Source organism: Canis aureus, chromosome 27 (assembly GCF_053574225.1).
Source record: "Canis aureus isolate CA01 chromosome 27, VMU_Caureus_v.1.0, whole genome shotgun sequence".
Lineage (NCBI taxonomy): Eukaryota > Metazoa > Chordata > Mammalia > Carnivora > Canidae > Canis > Canis aureus.
Window position 1 is genome coordinate 42037652 of NC_135637.1, and position 22579 is coordinate 42060230.

Consider the following 22579-nt stretch of genomic DNA (forward strand, 5'->3'; position numbering starts at 1 on the left):
TGCACAGGTACATGAACAATAAAGCCTTTGGAAAACACTGTTCTATACTGTAAGGAACATGCTCTCTCATGGGAAGCTTAATCTCAGAGATCTCCGGGGTTTTTCTTTGCATCCTTATCAATATTCAAGGAATTCCAAGTCACAACATTTTTAGATCTAAAATATCTCATACTCTTTACACTCCTCCTCCTTCCTCTACCCCCAACACATATTTTTTGTCACCCTTATTCTTGCAATGATTCCCTCACCACCTCCCAGAAGCTTTGTTATCACTCTGTTTTCATCTTTTTTTTTTTTTTTTTAGATTTTATGTATTTATTCATGGGTGACACAGAAAGAGGCAGAGACATAGGCAGAGGGAGAAGCAGGCTCCCAGCGGGACTCAGGGACTCCATCCCAGGACCCTGGGATCAGGACCTGAGCCAAAGGCAGATGCTCAACCATTGAGCCACCCAGATGCCCCCGTGTTCATCTATTCATCCCATGAGAATTACTTCCATGCTCCCAAATCAAAGGTAGAATAATGGTACTTTTCTGCACAAAACCTTGTATATTTCCTTTGGAGTAAAGGAAACTTTCATAGGATACCATTTAAAGCTCTTCAAATCTAAATGGTTTAAGATAATGTTTCAAAAGATGTCGGGTGTCAACACGGTTTACATACAATTAGGCTTGTGGCCTTTGAGGTATATCAGAGCCCTCACTCTTGCTGAGCCATACTTTATATGTTTAGGGAAGTTCTGTTACCTGAATTCATTTCTACCTCTCTTCTGCCCAGCAAAGCTCTGCAACTATTGGTAAATTGAGATTTCTCCTATTTCATCGAACTTGCCCACATCCCCAATCAGAATCTGTCTTTCACTTCATGTTATCACAATTTTTTTTTCATCTAGTTTTGTAGCCCTCTATACATTCGAGCATTATTCATCCACTTAGTCAGATTTTTTTAGATGAATTACTCTGTGCTGAACATGGGAATACAAAATCAACAGCTCCGCTCTTCAAGGGTCTCAGGTGAAAAAGGTTAGAGACCAGCTACAACAAAGATGCATAAACAACCACACGGGTGTCGTACAATGTGGTCTATGTGGAGGCAATTCCTTAATCAGTTCACTGATGCCATAAATGATTAAAAGCAAAAAGAGGCAATGCATGGGGAGAGTGGAAATGGGATACGCAAACAGGCAGAGGCCATTTGTGCAGAAGACAATAAAGGAAACCTGACCGGTTCTTACCAGAAGCAGTTCTCGCATTACCAAACATCTCTCCTCTTTGTCTTTTAGAGAGTAGTTACTTTTCCAGACTATTCCTTCACCAGTTGGGTATCATTAAATGTACACATACCCTTTCTCTGCTCATCTAAGCCAAGTGTGACTCCCCACCTCCCAGCCCCCTCCCTAACCCCCTCGCCCCTCCACGTGATCCATGCTTTAGCCGCCACCAACCCAACTCATGTTTGCGGTGCCATCTGCTCAAATGCCTTTCCTCCTCTTTCTCTCTGGCTTGACTTCTATTTCTCTTTTCAAAAACCTGGCATCTCTCTTCCAGAAAATCTTCCTTGTCTTTAGTCTAGATCAAAATAATGCCTCTCACTATATTCCTCGGTGCACACTATGTTCCACTGGGTAAATGACACCACTGTACAGATGGGTGTGTCTTCCTCACAAGAACTCTTTCAGACCAAATTGCCATCATATTCATCTTAGAACATTAGTAACCATCATATTTATCACACGCAATCTTAGCAACCAATTCTTAAGAGATGGTCTTAACAGAATGTGGTTGATTTTTCCTGAACTGCAGTCTCCCCAGCTAGAAACTCTCATTTGAACATCTTCCTTGAGAGCTGCCCAGAAGTTCCCTTCTCACTGCGTCCTCACCAATGTAGAGGCTCAGCTGTGGTTCCTCCCATTCAGCTTGCATCAGGAGACTTTCCCTAAGTTTTCCTCTTCCAGCAGCCTCCACGTTCCTCCAACCCCAGTAAGATATTCTCATATCTAACAAATACTTTATTTATTTGAGATCAAACCCAAAGTGATCTAATTTTTTAAAGACTGACAACGTTAATGAAGAGAGATTAGTCAGATATCTAAAAATAATCCATTAATAACATTGTTCACAGCAGCTAAAATGTTTGTTTTGGAATGATGCGTTCATGAAAGTGTGATTAATTAGTTTTGAAATGTACAAAAATATTTTCATTAATGAAGTATATTCAGACTTGTCTTGAAAAGAAAATAGTTTTGGATGGGATAGTCAGGGTTGTGCGGTGTATGCAAAATTTCCAAATGGGCATCAAAATGAAGACTAGAAAGCAGATTGGGGGCTGGATGATAGTGTTCTCTACGGCCTGTGGATAATTTGTCTGCCACATGAAAAGCAGGTTAGCTGATGACTCTTGAACCTTGGAAATGGACTTCCCTAATCTATTTAATTTCATCCTTGACTGTCCTGGTTAAATCACAAATTCATTGTTTTTCATGCCTCAAATTTCTAACCTCTCAGGCCCCTACCTGATTCCCATAACCAATTTATTGTGAAATGCAGGCTATGAATACAAATGCCTGGGTGATATATTTCCGCCAATTCGTCATCAAGCTAAAAATAAGTCATTTATTTTTAAATAATGTCATGCAACAAGTTGGATTTAAGACCTAAAAAGTAGTAGTAGAAAAATACATAATGCTTTGGTTTCAAAGGCACTAAATCTGTGATACGCTGGTCCTATTCCAGCCTGGAGCTCAGAGCATGCCACAGATGGGTCGCAGAAAGGCAATAATCCCAAATTGTCCAAACATCCTCATGCCTTGCCACGGAGTTATAAGAGGCAGGGAAATCCCATTTCCACCTTAGCCTATTTTCAAAATGTCTTTTTGGGGATCCCTAGGTGGCTCAGCAGTTTGTCACCTGCCTTCAGCCCAGGGCGTGATCCTGCTGTCCCAGGATCAAGTCCCACATCAGGCTCCCTGCATGAAGCCTGCTTCTTCCTCTGCCTGTGTCTCTGTCTCTCTCTCTGTGTGTCTCTCATGAATAAATAAATAAAATCTTTTTTAAAAAGTCCTTTTAAGGCCAATCAATGTGTTTTCAATAAAATTTCAATACAACTTCATTACTTCTTGGTTTTGGTGTATATTTATACATCATTGCCATGATTGTATCATTCACTTGCCTATTGTATTTACCGTAGAGCTCTCTTCTGAGATTGAGTCCTACTTCCGGGAGATACCTATACTTGCAATTTGAAAAGTGCCCTAAATGTACTGCTATCCTGAGCCCAAACCTGGCCTCTTCCATATGCATTGCTTCAATGACTAGCATACTTCTGGATCACGCTCTACAGACCAGAAACCAGGCAGCCAGCTTTGAGCCTACCCATTTCGCTCATGTGCCTGGACTGAGTCCATCAACAAGTCTTTTTTTTTTTATTTTTATTTTTATTTACTTATGATAGTCACACAGAGAGAGAGAGAGAGAGAGAGAGAGAGAGAGAGAGAGGCAGAGACATAGGGAGAGGGAGAAGCAGGCTCCATGCACCGGGAGCCCGACATGGGATTTGATCCCGAGTCTCCAGGATCGCGCCCTGGGCCAAAGGCAGGCGCCAAACCACTGCGCCACCCAGGGATCCCCATCAACAAGTCTTGAATTTTAATTCTTACAGAAAAAAAAAATAAAAGTGTAAAGAAACTTTTCATATCTCCCTACTGCGTCAGTCTCCAGTATCAAAACACTGATCCAATCTCTTGCTAATCAAACAGGTTTGGCTAACTACGTTCCCTATGGGCAATCAGCCCCTGCTCTTTAATTTTTTATCTTTATCCACAGTGATCTTTTATAAGGAAAAACGTCCTCCTTACCTTTTCATGATTTGCCATTGCTTGTAGGTTAAAACTTTTTTTTTTTTTTTTTAATGCCCTCCCTACAATCCTCTGCATGACCCACCAGGTCCTGTGTGATATGGCCTCCCCTCCTCTCCTGCCTCATCTGTTTCTATGCCTTCACTTTGCTTTCAACATTCCAGACAGATTTGTTTCTTGTCCTTAATCATTCTGTGCTCCATCCTGAGCTACCTCAAGACCTTTCCATATTGCAGTATTTCTTGTTTCTAATCTTTACTCTCAGCCCATCATTCACATGCATATCCGTTAGATTTTGGTGCATGCCTTACTTCCTCAAAGAAACCATTTCTAACCCTCAGGTTCCCTGATATATACTCTCATAACTCTGCCTTCTTCTACCAGTTTATGAATATCTTATTCCTCACTGACAGATCTTCTATTCCCCAAGAGTGCATCCCCAGGGCAAATTTTCTAGAACATAATTGAGTCTCAGCAATCTTTTATTGAATGCAGGGATTTATGGCTTCAGCCAAATTTACAAAACTTTAAAAAAAAAACCTTCTATAACTTAATCTTTTTTTTCTTTTTTAATATTTGAAATATCATTCTCATATATAAGTAATGGGGAAGGAATGAACAAGAAATTAATTGACTAAAGACAGGTTCATTAATGGTACCTCCGTAGAAGTGCATAAGGGGACAGGAAGTGCCACCTCAGGATACCCCACTTGGGCATGAAGAGGTGAAAGCAACGGAGACCCAGAAGAGTCAGGAAAGGCTTTTTACCTTCCCTTCAACAATATAAAAGAATTTAGAAAGGACCTATACCAGGATAGTAAGGCCTATATAGACTTATTATCAGAGATAACTTTTTTCATTTAAGAGACTTATCTGCATGTCAAAGCAAACATTGTTTATCAAAAATTTCTTCGTCACATTATCCTGTTAATTTATTCCCCCTCTTTGAGGTCCCAAACCCCTGTCCCTTTCTTTAGTCTAGGATAGCAGATATATAAGCCTCAACTTCCTGGCTGCCTTTGAGTCTCATATCTTTGTAATTAATTTCTGTTTTTTATTTTGTAATTTTATTAAAAGGGGTCTCAGTCAAAAACCTAGAGAGGGAGAGGTAAAATGGCTTCCCCTTCCATATGTGAAAGTCTACCAATAAGGTAAAGAAAGTGATAGGCCAGTTTTGTAGGATTTTGAGATTCTGTAGGATTTATCATGGAAGATGATGGATAGGTTAACATAATAGAGAAAGAGGAGTAATGGAAAGAGAAGAGAGGGGAAGACTTTCAGTTGCCTCCAACTGATTATAATTTCTGTTAGAATTCTATATGCCAACCATCCAGTTGCCTTCACTGAGGAACAATCATGGAGCGAGATTATGCCAATATCCTAATAATAGCAAGATGTGTCCCAAGGTCCTTCATGACTTAGTCAAATTGCACATGAAGAGATAAAACTCAAAGACCTCAGACTCCAGATATTTATAATATCAAAAAACGCAAGTACTTTTGTGTCACCTTAGAATTTTCACACAGCTATTTCCTTACCAGCCGCCTATGCTTATCAGTGAATTATTCTATCATCTAGCAGAGTATTTGACATATTGTAATCACTCAATATATTTGAGGTGCTATGGACTATCCTCTTTCATGGAAAATGGATAGAAGAAATAACCCATTAAATTCTTAGTATTAGTCATTTCAACTCTTTTGGGGGAGTGTTTTCTGATGTTAAAACAATTGATTCCTAGTATAGTAAAGGTTAACAGCACGTGCTTTGGAGTTAGAAAAATATAATTTCAAATTCTAACTTTGGTCTTAAATAGTAACTTAGTGTGGAACAGATTATTAACTTTATTATTAACTGGTACCTCAGTTTACATAAATAGGAATATCAGTAAGTATCACCACCTCATAGATTTATGACAGCAAGGATACATGAGATAACTTATGGTAATTGCTTAAAATAAGTGCCTGGCAAAACGTACTGGCAAAATTGATACACCTTTAATCATTATAGTATCATTATTTCAGCAGCAATATATTTGGAAACTCATTCCTATTCTTTCCCTCTAATCAAACAACAGTTGAGAATCTCCTGGCTTCCCCTAAATATTCAGAGAGGCCTGGTCTTACTGATATACGTTATCATGAAGTACATTCTCATTAAGGATAAAAGTAGTCATATGAAATGTCACAATTTTACGGACAGAAATATGCTAGAATCCTTATCCCAGCTATTAGTGTAGATACACTGGCCTAAATTAAATTTACTGGAGGCACACAGGATCCTTGAGGCCAGGGTTGAGAATGTAAAAGGTGCTCGCAGTCATCCACGGGTTACACGGTAGTTCTGAAATGCCCTGGTGTCCAAATAATCATGCAGAAAGGTCAGGAAAGAGTTTCAGATTTCCTGAAACCTCTATTCTGCTCAAAGTTCCTCTGCTATCAATTTGGATATCAAAATTCATCTGGATTCTCTCATTTAGAAGCTTGTATTTGTACATGTACGACACGCACACGTGCACGCGCGTGCACACACACACACACACACACACACACTGAATCAGTTGCTTAGTTCCAAGCAACCTGGCCTCTCATTCAAAGGGGCTCTGTGCTCTCTTTAAATTTCATGTTGCACAAATATTTTACTTCCAATTTGCTCATCGCAAACAGTGGCAGAGGGACTATTCTCATCTTTTCTGTTGATCTTTGGAACATTCATTTCCAGGAAAATACACATAAGTGTAATTTCTGAAGACAGGAAGTCTTTGCTTTACATTTGGATGCTCTCATCCCAAAGAAAAAGGGGTTTGACACTGAGACTTACAAGATCAATGGGACCACACTCTAAGCTGTGTTGTCTCAAATGTCCCAAATGGGAGTCAACAAAAATGAGGACTTGGTCATGACTGACAAAAAACAGAAGGAACTGAGTAAACTCAAGGGCATGGTGAGTACAACATTTCCAACTCAAGAATAGGATATACTCTCAGGATTACTCTGTCAGCATTACCATTTAGAAATTCAGATTTTACCATGGAGGAAGCAAGACATATTTTATGATGCCCTAGTGTCACTATTAATTGGGTTATGTAATTTGGTTAAGATGTTCCAACAGCATGGTCTGGTAATGCCCACTGAAGTCATTAACGAGTTTCGCTCTCCATCACTGCTTTCATTAGGACAATTTACCATAGAGACCATGGCTCCCTCAGCCACTGTTTCCTCCTGAAATTACTTCACTTCATCGTAATCGGTCTATCAAGAGCAGTCCCCAAATGCATGGCTGGCATTTGGTGAGAGAGAGAAACCCAGTCTTATTCAGAAGGTAAAGGATCTAAGTCATCGAAATAAAAACAAGCCAGGGGCTGTATGAAACGGGCAGGACAGAAATTGTCAGTCCAAGTCTGGTCAGAAGATCAAATAAATATTTCAGGGTTATTTTTTTCACTGGGAATATGTCCATACTTGATTATTGTATAACCTTATGTAAATACATTGTCAAACATGTTAGTCTTTGTATGCAAATGTGAATTCCTTACATACTTCACACTATATGAGTTAGGAACTCTTTGGGTTTTTCTTCCATTGATGGCAGCACCTTTCCCTTAACTTGTGTGAGTTTCCAGTGACGACCATGACCACATTTGGGGAATTTGGGATAAATGGAATAGTTCTTGGTCCAAGATGTAATGTGTGACACCACACTTGGGAAGAAGCAGCCAGTGTTGTGGCTCTGGACGTGGCCTTGGGGGACAGACTGTCTGGGGTCAATACTTGCTAGCTTTTAGCACCTTGGAAAAGCACATAAATGCTCTGTAGCCCACTTGCATTATCTGTAAACAGAAGCTGTGCTACAGTAAGGTTCCTGGACACAGAAATGCTTTAAAAGTGACTGCTAAGTAAACTCTATTCTAACCAAATGAGACAACGAGATGCAAAATTTGTATATCTATGTTGGCAAATTGAACACCAATAAAAAATAAATTTATTAAAAAAAGTAAAAAAAAAATCCTCAACTACTGAAAAAATAATTTGTATATCTCTAAATATAGAAAAATGACTTTTACATATATTTTTCAAGTATGTAAGTAGCAGTTTCTTACGTTTTGCAACCTTTACAAGAAAGCCATATTCTACCAGCGATCAAAATAGGCTTGGGATGTGTTAGCATTTTTGATGTGCATTTAAGATACCGGAACACAGTAAATTTTAATGATATGCCTTCAGATTGTTAAGGATATATAGTGATAATAAATCATGCAAAGGATTTCCTTTTTAAAATTATCTGAGGGATGCTTATAACTAAAATAAAAAGTCTCTTTTAATTCTTTAATATACAGCAAATTGTGTATCCCTCTAAAAGTTCTTTGCAAGACCTTGCTGTTGCTCTAAAACCTTCCTGAAAGGCATTTTCTGTTGAGTAGCTTGTTTTACCGTATTATCCAATTTGTCTTTAGGTTTTATAATTGAAATATAAAGGAGGAAGGAAGGAATAAGGGTTTGTGTCAATGAGGAAAACAAAATTATTCAAGAAGCCCTTCATGAAAAGCAGTTAAAGAGTTTATATCCATGTTGTATCTGAAAGCTAATTTATTTTATTTTCTAATTATTCTTAATGAGGTAGTTCAGAGGAAATTCTCAATCATGATTCTTACTAAGATACTCAGCAAGGTCAAAAGATTAAAGCTGCACATCAACATCGCTGCTTCAAATGGCATTCCCAAACAGAGAGATTCTTAATAAGTCTTTGTTTACAGCCTGCTTGCCTCTTTGAGTCAAATTCCCGGCCACAAGCCAATTACGAGGACCTACGCTGCCAGTAAAAAGGCAAACTGTGGATTAAATCAGAGAGACAACATTTTAAGCATTTAATTACTTACAACACTAAACACTACATCCATGTTAACATCACATCTGTTTTCTTCTTTTTTACCCCCAGCTTTCCTGAGATGCTATTGACATAGAACTTGCGCAACTTTAAGGTGTACAATGCGATGGCCTGATCCGTGTCTTGTTTATGGAGTGGTTGCCAGAGTAAGGTTTTAGTTAGCATCTCCAGACCCTTGCATCGTCTCATTTTCTCTGAGTGTGTCGTAATAACACAACACTTAAGCTGCACTCTCTAGAAAAACTTTCAGTGTAGACTACAGAATTATTAATTATAATCACCACGTTGTACATTGGAGCCTCAGAAACTGCTCACCTTTGGGCTGGAAGATCTCATCCTTTGACCAACATCGCTCATGGTGCCCACACCGCAGATCCTGGCAACCACATTCTGCTCTGTATCTAGGAGTTTGGCTAATTTAGATTCCATAGCCAAGTGAGGAAATGCAATATTTCTCTTATTTTGTCATATTTCACTTAGCATAATGACCTCAAAGTCCATCATTTTGTTGCAAAAAGAAGGATTCCCTTCTTTTTTAATGGCTGGATAATAGTCTGATCAATAATAAAAATATTCCCCATTTTCTTCATCCATTCATCTGTTAGTGGACACACGTTATTCCCAACTCTCACCCCTTGTGAATAATTCTGCAGTGAACGTGGGGGTGCGGGTATCTCTTTGATGGTGTTTCCTTCAGATACATGCCCAGAATGTGGTGGCTAGATCATACGATAGTTCCATTTTCATTCTTTTGAGAAACTTCCACGTTTTCCACAGTAGTTACACCCAGTTACATCCCCATCAATGATACACAAGGGTTCCTTTTCCCTACATCCACACCTACACTTGTTTCTCCTGTTTTCGTTTTTTCATTTGTTTGCTTGCTTTTAATAATAGTCATTCTGACAAGTGTGAGGTGATGATATCATCATGGTTTTGATGTGCATTTCCCTGATTACAAGTGATGTTGAGCAACTCTTTGTGAGCCTGTTGGACATCTGGATGTCATTTAAAAAAATTTTATTCATGTCCTCTGACCATTTGATTGTTCTTTTGGCATCAGATTGTGTGAGTTCCTCATATATTTTGGTTATTAATCCCTTATCAGAAAGACAGTTTGCAAATATTTTTTTCCCAGTCTATAGGTTAATTTGCATTTTGCTTTTTCCTTTTTAGTTTGATATAGTCCCATTACTTTTTTTTTTTTTTTTTTTTTTTGCTTTTTTGCTTGCATTTTTGGTGTTGTATCTAAAAAATCATTGCCAAGACCATGGTCAAGAACTTTTGCTCATTTTTTCTTCTAAGTAGTCTTACAGTTTTGGGTCTTACATTAAAGTCTTTAATCCAAAAAATAAAAAAATAAAAAAAATAAAGTCTTTAATCCATTTCAAGTTAATTTCTAGGAGTTATGTAAGATAGGGATCCAATTTTGTCTTTTACAAGTAAATATTTTTATAAGCACCGTTTATTGATAAAAAAATATCCTTTTTCCCATTAGTATTCTTGACTCTGCTGTCAAATGTGAATTGTGTTGGTTAATTTCTGGGCTCTTGATCTGTACCATTGGTCTAAGTCTCTGTTTTTTTTTATGCCACAACCATATGGTTTTGATTATTATGGATTTTTAATAAAGATAGAAATCAGAGAATATGGTGCCTCCAGTTTTCTTCTTTCTCAGAACTACTTTATCTATTTGGGGTCTTTTGTGTTTCCAAAAAAATTTGAGGATTTTTTTTTCTATTTCTGTGAAAGATGCTCTTGGAATTTTTATAGGGATTGCATTGAATATATAAATGACTTTGGGTAGTATGGACATTTTAGTATTATTTTTTCTAATCTGTGAACAGATTATTTGTATCTAATTTGTATTAGATTTATTTGTATCTTCTTCAATTTCTTTCATCAATATCATATAATTTGTAGTGTACAGGTCTTTCACTCCCTTGGTTAAATTTATTCCTAGGTGTTTTATCATTGTTGATCATATTGTAAATGGGATTGTTTGTCTTTTTAAGATAGTCCATCATTGGTGTATAGAAACAAAACTGATTTGTTATGTTGATATTGTATTCTACAATGTACTGAATTTATTAGTTCTAAAGGTTTTTGGTGGAGTCTTTAGGTTTTTCTTATATAAGATCTTATCATCTGCAAACAGACACTTTTTCTTCTACCTTTCTGGTTTGAATGCCTTTTATTTTTGTTCTTGCCTAATTTCTCTGATTGAGATTTCCAATATTACTTTGAATAAAAATGGTGATAGTGGGCACTTTGTCTTGATCCTGATCTTAGGTTATAAGTTTTCAGTTTTTCACTATTGACCATGATGTTAGCTATGGGCATGTTGTATATGGCTTTTATTATATTGAGATACATTCCTTTTATCTCTTTGTTGAGATTTCTTTATCATAAATGAATACTGAGTTTTATTAATTGCTTTTTCAGCATCTACTGAGTCAATTATTTGATTTTTATCTCTCATTTTATTAATGTGGTCTATCACATTTATTGATTATGTTGAAACATCCTGCATCCTGGGAACAAATCCCACTTGATCATGGTGTGTGGTCCTTCTAATATGCTGTTCATTTAAGTTTGCTAATATTTTATTGAGAAATCTTGTGTCTATATTCATGAGGGATAATGGCCTATAGTGTCCAGTTCTCATAATGTCCTTATCTAGCTTTGTAACAGGATAGTGATGACTTCATAAAATGAACTCAGTAGTGTTCCTTCCTCTTTAATTTTCTGGAACAGTTTGCGAAGGGTTGGCATTAATTTTTTCTTTAAATATTTTGTGGATTCACAATGAAACTCTCTGGTCCCAGGCTTTTCTTGATTGGAAGGTTTTGGTTACTGATTCAGTCTCCTTACTCATTTTTGATATGTTCAGAGTTTCTATTTCTTCATGATTCAGTCTTATTAGGCTATATATTTCTAGGAATTTATCCATTTCTTCTAGATTATCCAGTTCATTTGTGTATAATTATTCATAATAATCTCATGAACTTTTAATCTCATGGTGTTTTAATGTACGCTCTCATTTATGAGTTTCTTCACTTGTCTTTTTTCTTAGTCTAGCAAAAACAAAAATAATGTTTGTCAGTTTTGTTTACCTTTTCAAAAAACAACACAGCTCTTAGTTTCATTGACCTATTCTATTTTTTATCTCTCCTCTAATTAAATTATTTCTGCTCTGATCTTTGCTATTTCCTTTCTTTGACTAACTTTAGACTTAGTTTCTCTTCTCTGATCCCTAGAAATGTATATAGTTAGGTTGTTTACTTGTGATGTCTTTTTTCTTAATGTAAGCAGTTTTTTTGCTTATTGTTTGTTTGCTACAATCCTCCCTATTAGCACCACTTTTGCTGTTTCTGATAAATATTGGTATACCGTGTATCCATTTTCATTTATTTTTAGATTAAAAAGATTCATTTTTTTTACTTCCTTTTTTGTCCATTGGTGTTCAGGTGTGTGTTTAATTTTCACACATTTTGAATTTTCTAGTTTTCCTTCTATTATTGATTTCTAGTTTTATACCACTGTGGTCACAAAACAAATACTTGGTATGATTTAAATCTTATTACATTGCTGTGTGACCTAACAAATGACCTCACTTGGAGAACGTTCTTTGTGCACTGGAGAAGAATGTGCATTCTGCTGCTGTTGGATGGAATGTTCTGTGTCTGTTAGCTCCATTGGATGTAAGGTGTGGTTAACTTCAACATTTCCTTATTGTTATCCTGTCTGGACCATCCTAGTGTTCAAAATGGACTATTAAAGTCCTCCGTTATTATATTGTTGTCTATCATTTCCTTCAGATCTTTTCATATTTGCTTAATATATTCAGGTGCTCTGATATTGGGTGCATATAGCATTGTTGTAACTCCTCATTGAATTTACCTCTTTCTTCATCAGATAATGATCTTGTTTCTTATAACAGCTTTTGACTTAAAGTCTACTTGGTTTGATGTAAGAATAGTAACTCATACTCTCTTTTGGTCTCCATATGCATGGAATATCCTTTTCCATCCCTTTCTGATATATATATGTCCTTGAAGCTAAAGTGCGTTTCTTGCAGGCAGCATATAGATGGGTTTTGTGTTTTAAAAATATTTTATTTATTTATTTATTTATTTATTTATTTATTTATTTATTTATTTATTCATGAGAGACACAGACAGAGAGAGAGGCAGAGACATAGGTAGTGAGAGAAGCAGGCTCCATGCAGGGAGCCCGATGAGGGACTCGATCCCAGGACTCCAGGATCACACCCTGGGCTGAAGGCAGACACTCAACCACTGAGCCACCCAGACGTCCCGATGGGTCTTGTTTTTTAAAACACTTGATAAATATGACCTTTGATTGGAGAATTCAATCAATTCTCCTTTAAAGTAATTATTGATAGGTATGGACTTACTGAACCCGTTTTATTTTTTCCTGGCTGTTTTGCATCCTTCTTGCTCCTTTCTTCTTCTTTTGTTCTTTCTAGTGAACTGGTAACTTCCATTTGATATTTGATTCTTTTTTTTTTTTTTTTTTTCTCTCTCTCTCTTTCTCTCTGGCTTGGTAGATCTAGGGGCACTTTTTAAGTATCATGGGGCTTACATAGAACATCTCATAGATATAGCAGTCTATTTTAAGGTGATAATAATTAAACTTTAATTGCATACAACAACTCTACACTCTTACTGACACCCCCCATAATTTTTATTTTTGGTATAACAATTTACCTCTTTTTATATTGCATGCCCACAACTAATTATTATAACTATAGTTATTTTTAATATTATTGTCCTTTAACCTTTACACTAGAGTTAAGTGGTTAACACAGCACCATATTATAGTATTAGAATATCCTTGATTATTCATGACCCTATGACTTTGCATTGGTATTTATTCATTTGAAGGAGTAAGGATCCCTTCTAGTCCTTACAGACTGGCTTTGGCAGGAAAAGCCTTTCACCAGTCAACCCATCCAGAGACTCTGGTGGCATCTGTGGTCAAGCTTGCCATTGGAGTCCTTGGATGGGCAGATGTGGTTCCTAGGTAAGCAGGTGGGCAGGCCTGGTACTTTGGTATATGGGGATCAGCCTTGTGCCTGGGTCTTCAAGGATGAGCAGGAGCACGGGTTTATAGAGGCCAACCAGTGACAAGTTACTACTGGTGAAAGCATAGCATCTAGATGCCCAGGGTCTAGTCCAGTTTTGGGTTTGGCCAGGAATCTGATTTCATGGGAGCTAGCTTGAGGGCTGAGATAATAGGGTCTGGTCTGGCTCCATGGTGAGCCTAAAGCCTGTTCTATGGGGCTAGCCTGCAAGTTGGTTCAGTGGGGACCTGTGTGGTGCTACAGTACACTGGCAGTCTGTTCCCCAGGAGCTTGTCTGGATTCTAGGTCGACAGAGGTTGGCTGAGCACTGGGGTGTGATGCAAGTTTGAGTCTGTAGAACTCAGCCTGATGTTTGTGGGTTGCCAAACTTGTGCCTGGATTTGTAGGGGCTAATGGATAGCATGGTGCCACAGGAAGTGCAAAAGGCCAGGGTAAGCTAAGAAGCTCAGTTTATCAAGGCTTCTGGAAGCTTGCCATGGCTGTGGGAGCCAGCTGGCATTAGTGTGGTCTCAGAGCCTCATGTATATTTTCCAGGTGTAGCATACTTCAGCATGAAGCTGGTCCATTAGATTTATAATATCCACTGTGTTGGAGTAAATATCCTACTTAAGTGAAATAATATGAACTTATTTCTAGGCCCCCAGAAGAGTGTGACAATGTTGAACTTTTTTTTTTTTTTAAGACTTATTTATGTAGTTGAGAGAAAGAGAGAGAACAAGCAGAGACTGAGGCAGAGGGAGAGGGAGAAACTCAAGCAGACTCCCCGCTGAGAGCAGAAGCCATGTGGGGCTCTATCTCACCACCCTGAGATCATGACCTGAGCCAAAACCAAGAGTCAGATGCCTAACAGACGGAGTCACCCAGGAGCCTCAATATTGAACTTTCTGCGTCATCATCTAGGATATAACTATTCTATACATGAAGCACTGAGGTTGTTAAAGGAAGTAGAGAAAAGTATTTGGTTTCATCATCTGCCTGGAAAGTTCCCAAATTTGAATACACATAGGTAAGAGGAAATTCAGAAATGTTTTCCTTTGCTTTATTTCCCCTATGTCCAAATGCTAGGGACAAAGCTGATCAGAGGCTCCATTATCAAAGAAGAAGGCCTGAATGGTGAGAGGTTGGAGCTGAGAGTTATAGAAGATCCTAAAAAAGTAACAAACCCACAAGACGGTCATGAGCAACTTCTCCACGTGCTTTCCTTGCTTGCCTTCACAGAGCTTCTTCAGGTAGACTCCCACCCATAGTAACACGATGTGCTTAGGGCCACACAGCCAAAAGTCATTCCAGAGGGAAGCTGAACAGAGAACCACAAGCTCCAGATGCATCTATGGTCTCTTCATCACGTCACAATGAATACCAAGTGTCAGAGGGGTAACATCTCTGCTTGTTGACTATTCTTAAAATGATCTTCCTTCATTTAACAAATAAGCCCTTTCAGATTCATCAGCCTTGCAGATTGATATCAAAAACAAGTCAGGGTCATAATATGATCTGACATTTCTTGGGCAGAGAGACAACTTTTGTTGTCAAGTTTGGCAGAAGGCAGTGTGGCCATAGGTTGAAACATGCATGTGTGCATTTCCAATTAATTCCTCCAAGAAAAGTAAGGTGGGGCTATGATTTTGCACATATACATAAGAGCAAAATCCTACTATTGATAAACTAATCTTTCTTTAGCTTGGAAGTTTTCTTTAGAATTCTCTAAAACTGAAAATAACAAAGTATTGAAGAGAAGTATTTTACCCCCTTGGCATTTGGAGATGATATTTTTGACAGCTTGCTATCCACCTGTACAACATACGATGAAGGGAGCTTTATGTCCTGCAGAGCTTACCACTCACAGGTTCATTTTTCGACAATCCTCTGTACAGACGCCTGTGGTTCTGAAGATCTGTTGCTATTTAAGAGACCTTCTCAAGGGCAGGACTCCGTATTTTATTTCTCTGTGTTTGCTCATATCACACATTTTGCCAACAGTGAGTCTGAAGAACATTTTCTAGTTATAACTGTCCACCTTGTTGCTTTCTAAGCTCCATGGTTTTTTATCTTATGATTGGCCCCCTCTTCCTAGCTTTGCATGTCTAATAGGGCACACATGGCAATTTTTTATAAGAGGGCAAAACAACAAAGAGCAGAAATTAATCTTTTCTCAATTTCTGTTACATTAAGGGAATTTTACTATATCTCTCCTCAAATTAGTTTACTTGAAAATGGCAATGGACTGCTTTGCCTTCTGTTAGATTTTTTTTTCCCATTAACTTTGGTAATATCCCTATCATCAAGAGGTCTTTTTGTACGTTTTTTTTTTTTTTTACTTCAATGATCATAGTCAGAGTCAAGAACCAGAGAATGAAATAAATATAGTCCCCAAGATCCCAAATGTCTATGCACTAAAGATCGTGAACTTGGTAAGTAGAGAAAGCTCAGGAGCTTCGATCAGAATCAAACCTACATTTTCATAATCTTAAAATAATATTTATTTTCTTCTTAAAAAAATCCACAATGGATTAAAAATATGAATAAAATTAGAGAATGTGTGAGAAAAAAGAGACATGTGTAGAGGAAGGCATAATTTCCCTGTGACAGCAGGGGCAGAGAGAGTAAAAGTCATTGAAAGTCTGTACAAGAACTCTCCAAGCATAATCATCTGGAGCAAATAATGTTCTCCTGTGTGCTCTGCACTGAAGGAGCTTCGGTACAGCTTTGTGGCACGTTGTACTAATTAATAGTTATGTTAATGACATTATCTCATCCTCATACTATTTAATTTACACCAACTCTTTAAATAATGGAAAAGCACACTATATATTGTAGAAGGATTTACATCCATGGGGCTTACAATAAAAACAAATCTAAATTAAAATGAAGTGATATTTTGGTTCTGTCCAATTGTAAAAAAAAAAAAAAAAAGGAAATATTAAAAGGATAATAGAGTTGGTTAAAAAAGTCAGGAAATGCAAATTACTAGATGATTTGGGGGAGCTATACTCTGTTTTTATAAAGAAAGGAGATAAAAAGGCAAGATTTTTAAGAAAAGTGCCCTTTGACAGGGAAACTTTACTCTGGGGAATATCCTCATATGGAAATAATCAGGCAAGTATACACTGCTGCTAGAAGTGCAAAGGATAGTAAAACCCGATACAGTTGTGCTACGTCGTTGTGATTCGGGTGTACTCTACAGAGATGGCAGATACTGCAGATGTGTCCAGCCACTCAGGCCCCCCTCTAGCATGAGATTTTTGTACCACAGAGACTGTGAAGCTTGAAACAGGACTTCCTAGATTCCTTTGTAGGGAGGCTTTGCCTGGTAACCTGCCAAAGAGAGCCCACTCTGATGACACATGGGAGAAAGAGAAGGTGTGGTGAGCCAGGAGCCCAGATTTCACATGTGAGAAGCATGTGCTTCTTCCAGGGCAGTGGTGTGAGATACACCAGCACGAGGCACAGGTCCCCTAGGTGCCAGGGTGGGTGGTGTGCCACTGGGGATTCTAGTACTGAGTTTCCCGGTCTTAGGTGGGTGTGTCTCTGTCTTCCTTGATCTTGCCTCTGTAGAGCCCAAGCTGAGTTTTCTGACCCTTGCAAGTCACCAGACACAAGCCAATCCAACTCCCGACCAAACAGGCTACTTGAATTCTGTGGTTCGTACTATAAAATCTGACCACTTGAAATCACCCCTCAGAGAATAGATTCATGTCATTGAAGAAATTACCATCCTATGTTACGTGGACTTATGTAAAACTTTCAATAAAAGTCTAATAAATCATCATTATTATCACTGTCAATTATTAGTGCTTTCCTATTGCTTAAAACTTCCTAAATTGCTCATGTATTGCACTTATAAGAAAAATTGAGATAAATACAATTTGGAATATAAAATACAGAACTGCCCTTATCTAGAAAAATACTTATAGCGGGCACCTGGGTGGCCCAGTCGGTAACACATCTGCCTTTGTCTCAGGTCCTCATCTCAGGGTCCTGGGATCGAGCCCCACGTTGGGCTCCCTGCTCAGCAGGGAGTCGGATTCTCCCTCTCCCTCTGCCTGCCTTTCCCCCTGCTCATGCTTTCTCTTTTGCTCTCTCAAAAGAAATAAAATCTTTTAAAAACAAGAAGAAAAGGAAAAAATACTTATAAAAAATATCGCAAAGATTCTAAATAGACTAAATGACCCTATAAACAATATAGAATATAGGATGTTTTAATGCACTGAAATTAGTTTTATTAGAACACGCTTAGCTTTAAAAGTCCATAACAAAATGCCTTCTTGTCACCCTGCAACCTTGAAGACCCCCAGAACCTGCCATTCTACCTGCTATATGTGGAGTGACAGTTACTCCCTAAGGCCTCCTTCAACTCAGCATGATCCTCATCAATTCAGGTGGAAATCTGGTGCAGGGCACTGATGGCCATGGTAGAGACAGATAAAAATCTCAAAGGGTCCATGACTTCTAGTTCACTTGGGCCACTGAGCTAGAGCCGTGCCCCCTCCCCTCCATGATCTTGTCCTGATGTGGTTGGAAAGCTGTAGGCAGGAGGCTCACACTCAGATCAGATGGTAGGCAAGTCCACACCAGGGAGGAGCCACCAGCCACTCGGTATCTGCTGGCACTCACTGCGTTCCAAACACTCCAACTCTCCTTTCTCCACGTCTGCCCTATTTTTCTTCCATTTACTCTATAGTGAGATATGTCCCGCTATGAATAAAACAAGGTAATGATATTTTTGAAAAACAAATAAAACAGTCGAGCATGCAGTTTAACATGACATTTAACACTACTTTATGTTTCTCAAGCAAAATGTTTTATTTACGCAGCAAGCCATCCTGCCATCCATCTCCTGTCACTACGCTTTGTTTACTGATACTTTGTTTTTCCTCTTTAAAAATGTCAAGTGTATCAGATAGATACACAAAAAGGGGCACCTAATATATTTGTAGGGTTTTAAAATCAATAATATTACAATAAAATGAATATTTATGTCCAGACCACCCACGATAATATAAAAGATTACTAGTATGTCATAAATCTTCTGTGTGCCTTGTGGTATAATTTTACATGTTTTTGTACTTTGTATAATAGAATTATATTGCATGTATTCAGCAACTTGTCTCTTTCTCTGCAATATTATCTTTTGAGATTAGTCCTTACAGACGCATGTACCTTCATAGACTTGACACTATAGAGTACTCCATTGTATAACTGGACTGCACTCCACACACCCATGCTCCTACTGGGGGGACTATTATTGCGATGAGATTGTGTGTGTGTGTGTCTGTGTGTGTATGTGCTATGAATAAAGCACATTATGGCATATTTCCCTTGGTGAATAATCATCATTATTATTATTTTAGATTTTATTTATTTACTCACGAGAGACACACAGAGAGATGTAGAGACCTAGGCAGAGGGAGAAGTAGGCCCCCAACGGGGAGCCAGATGCAGGACTAGATCCCAGGACCCCCGGGATCATGACATGAGCTGAAGGCAGACGCTCAACCACGAAACCACCCAGGTGTCCCTCTTGGCGAATAATTAGAACAATATTTTAGGGCACATTCTTTGGAACATAAATGTCAGGTCATAAGTACGGTATATACTTAAATTTACAAAGTAATTTCAAGTTGTTTTCCTAACTTGCTGTACCATTTTCATGGTTATCAGTAATTTCAGAGTTCCTCTTTATCTTCAGCTTCCATAACATTTGATATTTGATATTTGTCATTTTGACTGTTGTGACATAGTATTTCATGTGCTCACATTTACATTTTTTCTTACTACTTGGTAACTTCTAATGTTTAATGAGTATGAGCATCTCTTTCATGAAATGCTCATTCAATTTTCTATTGTATTGCTTATCTTTCTTTTTTAATTAATGTATTCTGGTAACAAATCAATATAGTTACACGTGTTGAAAATATATTTTTCTGGTTTATGGAATGTGCTACCATCTTCTTTTGGGTATTTCAAGAAAGATTCTTATTTTTAATGTATCATCCTTATACATTTTTTTCTTTTTGTGGCTGATTTAAGAAAACCTTCTTGGTCATAAAAACCTGATGATATTTTTCTAAAGTTTCCTCAGTTTTATATTTGTGTCTTCCACACATAACTCACGAATATTTTTGGACATGATTGTTTTAATTCTTTAATAAATGCTGAAGAACCATTTTCAATTTCTATGTGAAAAATCAACTATCTTAGAACCATTTATGAAAGATTTAGTCCATCCCAATTAATCTGCAAAACCATCCTGTTTATACTTCTATTTGTTCGTGGTACCTGTGTAAATTAGTTCTTACACCTCACATTTGGGTTCTTTGATTTCTTTAGTCTCTTCCTATACTATATCCATTGCTTTGTTCACTACAGCTTTAAAAACGAGCATCCATAACTGGCAGGAAAAATACACTCATGTTAGTCTTAGTCTTTAGGAGTTTTTTTTTTTTTTTTTTTTAAGATCTTATTTATTTATTCATGAGAGAGAAGCACAGACACAGGCAGAGGGAGAAGCAGGCTCCATGCTGGGAGCCCGACATGGGACTGGATTCCAAGTCTCCAGGATCACACCCTGGGCAGAAAGCAGCACTAAACCGCTGAGCCACCAGGGCTGCCCATCCTTAGGAGTTTCTTGATGAACCTCTATCTTCCCAGCCCCGCCCATGTAATATATTTAAGCATCAGGTAGTCAAGTTCCAGAGAAAACAACTTAGGAATGTGGATCGGAATTGCAATTTATTTGTAGATCGCTTTTTACTTTGATGCTAATCATTCCCAGACCTTGTTATGCCAATGGCAAAAGTCAAGGTAAGAAGTCAAGCCTCTGTCTGACTTGTGTGCCTAATGCTGTTTCTTAGGTGAAATCATTGAATGACATTGTCAGCTCTCTGTCATCCCTAAAACTTAAGTGACATTTTTTAAAAAAGGTTTTACTTATTTGTTCATGAGGTACACAGAGAGAGAGGCAGAGCCATAGACAGAGGGAGAACCAGGCTCCCTGTGGGGAACCAGATGCAGGACTTGATCCCAGGACCCCAGGATCACAATCTCAGGCAAAGGGATTGTTAATCCATTAAGGTCATTGAAATACAATGATGAAGAACACAGCCTCTAGTAGGGTTTGCTTGGGTTTGAATCCTAGCTGATGGCTCAGGCTTGTCATTTACATTTTCCGGTTTTCAGCTTTCTTATTGTCAAAAGGGGATAACAAGAATATTTATTTACCTCATAGAGTTGCTCCCGGGAGTAAAGGATGTCATTGTAAAGCAGGTGGACAATATCTGGCACATAGTAAGTGCCATATAATTATTATCTATTCAAAATCATCAAATAGGATCGTGAGAGCTGCCATCAGCAGATCATGTATGTCTACATTACTCAGGTAAGAGTGCATGACAATGACTAACCTGTTGTCAGGGAACCTTTATCCACGTCTTTATTGTAAATCAATAAATAACTTCACTGTTGTTTATCTTTTCATGAAATTCCTATAGATCAATTTATTGGAGATAAAAGCCTATTCCTCCAATCAAACAATTCACTTATCAAACAATAGTTGATTGGTTCCAAATATTGACCTCACAATGCCCACTAGTCCTAAAATATCATATCAACTTTTCCCAATCTCAATAGCATCATTTCAGCCCAGACCTGCTACTTTATAAATATCCCATCCTGACTTACCCTTCTGAGACAGTGGTAAAAAATTCTTTCGAGGTGATATTTTCTCTGATTACTATACATTCTAATAAATTTAGGTATGCATTAGCATTGCTAACAGATTATCTGGTGATTTTGTGAGATCAACACCCTGGAAGTATGACTCTGGTCCACTGGAGATAAACTCCCTACTGTGGCCCAAGACCCTTGACTTCGAAATACCATGCTTTCTGGGGATTTCTTGAGGGAACTGTCTCATGCTGACTGTGGAGTATAAATATTGATATGGAATCTGAACTTTGATTTGTTTTCATCAAGTTCCCAAATGCTAATATTATTTTCTCTACTGGGGAATAGGATCTACTTTAGAGCATCTTGTGTAATCTGATCAGGTTTGAAAATTGTAATGCTTGATGGAAATCTGTCTTATTACTGACATTACTCACTGATAAATTGACTTCTACTGTCAGCCCCACAGGATACAAGTTCAGAAGACTCTTTCTCAGACTGGTATCCTTCAGGCAAACTTTACCTGGGGTCACTTTTCAAAAGCTTGCATGAATATTCCTAGGTCTTACCTTGTTTAGTCTGTGAGAATCTGGTTCTGTACAAAATCTACTATGAAAAGTTTCGGTTCACCAAGAATCTCAGGCTATTGGGTCAGGGGTTTAAAAAAAAAAAAACAACCATGAACTTGAGGACCCAAGAAACAACATCCAAAATCGAGACTTGCAATGCTCTATTGCCAGATTCTCATGGTGTTGGCGCATTCTAAATCTAATGTTTTGTCTTTGGCCATTGGATTCTGGCTCTGTACACATTTACACCACAAAGCTAATTTATGTGACTATCTTTAACAAGGACAACCAAAAGGGGACCTCTGCAAACTTTTGATGTGAACAAGCATGTGAACTTGGGAGGTGTCGTATGGAGACCTCCATCATATCGTATGGAGCTGAAGCTCCATCACAACTTGAACTCAGGGTCCTTTCCCTGCCCTTCATCTTCTTCTCTTTGTTCCTCAATTTCTTCCTCTTTTACCCCCTCTCCTGAACTGATCCTCGTACCTTCTGGC

At 38.0% G+C, this 22579-nt stretch overlaps 1 protein-coding gene across 2 annotated transcripts in view; it reads right to left on the minus strand.

The window, feature by feature from the left end:
• The window catches only part of PCDH15 (protocadherin related 15), an 869139-nt gene that overhangs the window by 625723 nt on the left and 220837 nt on the right, over positions 1 to 22579 (minus strand). The window lies entirely within an intron of this gene.